This window comes from Fulmarus glacialis, unplaced genomic scaffold, assembly GCF_000690835.1.
Source record: "Fulmarus glacialis isolate BGI_N327 unplaced genomic scaffold, ASM69083v1 scaffold5624, whole genome shotgun sequence".
Lineage (NCBI taxonomy): Eukaryota > Metazoa > Chordata > Aves > Procellariiformes > Procellariidae > Fulmarus > Fulmarus glacialis.
This window is the reverse complement of record NW_009205963.1, coordinates 22413-24337: the sequence shown is the minus strand read 5'-3', so window position 1 is coordinate 24337 and position 1925 is coordinate 22413.

The window sequence follows — 1925 nt, the reverse complement described above, 5'->3', positions numbered from 1 at the left end:
AAAATATTATGGAGCATTTACAGTTCCTGATTACTCTTGAAAGCAAGCAGGACCTTGCCACTTGTTACAGTTATTACAGCAGGGATGCAAGATGATCAACCCTGGGAAGGATCAATGTGACAATGCCAAACAGTTCTGGGATGAGGAGTCAAAAAAATCACTGATTCCTCCTGTAAAAGTCTCTTATAACCAGAAGATCAGAAGAATGACAACATACAGAAGCCAAGCAGCATTGCTCATTCTTTTTGTTTGCATAATGGTTCATCAGAACGTATCAATTAGTCAATAACCCAGTTTCAGTCTTGCAAACAGGAGTTTAATGCTTCCTCTTAAAACAGCGGGTATGTAGAAGGAACACAAAGGAAGATAGCCCAGCAGCTGCAAAACTGGAGAAATATGGCATTTTATTTCATAATATAAAGAGGCATAAGAGAAATCCCCTCAAGCAATTAAACACTTGTTAAAGGAAAGATCAGGAAAGGGCTAAGACCAAATTTGAGGGATCAGGCCAGAAGTGAATGCCACCTCAAGAGGAATCCATAGCATGAGACCAATAATTAATGATGGTATTCCAACATCCCTTCCTCAAGTTCTGACGAGGACAAATGAATCCAGGGAAGAATCTGGTCAACATGCCATGCTGGACGTAGAACTGACACTGGCACTCTTCAATACATCGGCACTGGTGCATTAGAAGTCAGTGCCAGAAGGGACAGGACTGAAAATTCTATTAACTTGTGCTGGTGGAGATGACAATTGCACAGACTGTATCATTTCTGTCTTCAGACTGAGGAACCACATCCAGAGACAAAGTAGTGCTGAATGGGTAAGGCTCTTTATCTGCAAAACCCATATTAAATTCCACAAAGGAACAGGACATCTGAAGAATTCAGCAAGAGCTCTGAAACAGGGTTTAAGCTTGACTGCTTCACACTAGGGCAAATGACAGTGTTCCCATAGTGATAAAGCTGATTTCATTGGTAAGAATGCAAATGTTCATCTGAATGACAAAGCTTTGAGAAAACTTGCCTCCAGGTTCCATGCTGGCTTCACAGGCTTTCCAAAAACAACATTCTGTCGGTTCTCTTGTATGTAAGTTTTAAAAGAACTAAAAATATACTGCCTTAGTCCATGATAAGAACTTTACACAGGAAGTAAAAACACTGTTGTCATAGCCAGTGGGATATGATCACTTCCAACACCAACTCTGAAAAGCCTCTCCAAAGTCAAACCCAAAGAACAGAAAAGACATTTGAAAGCGACTGAAAAGCTTTGTTATTGAACAGAAGAGCAACAACAGACTTCCGTATCTCCAGGGTGCTGTTACTGTGTTAATTCTGCTTCATTTCTGCACGTCCAACTTGAGACGCAACTGTAAAGGATGCTCAAGCTACACTAAGAAAGACTCTCACCAATAGGACACATGTTGACAAAAGCAAAAGATCATCCCTGAAAGGCAGAAGCACCCTTGGATGCTTTGTTCCCCTGCTCTTTGATAGTGTTAAGGATGTTCCTACCAGTACAGCTGTGGCAAAAGAGAAGAGAAATCACATCCATTGCTGGGTATGAAATATATACCCTGTAAAATACATATGGAAGAGCACTCAAAGAAACTTGCGTTTTGTCTTGAAGGAAGTAAGAGCAGTGGTCACTTTCAGTTCCTCCAGAAGGCAATGCCTTTAAATTTGCTCATTTACCAAGAAATCATTAGTTCACTATCATTAGTAGAGCAGATTCTGCATCTCTAGAATGTAGTTTAATAATTACCAAATCACGTAAGTGTCAAATTTGGTGCAATGTCATGATCATGACACTAAAACTCTGGGCGTGGTGCACACTTCTCAGTCAGCACCGCTCATGAGCCAACCCTAAATTTAGTAGATTAAAGCAGCCACCAGAAAACCCATTTTCTCAACATAAGTTAC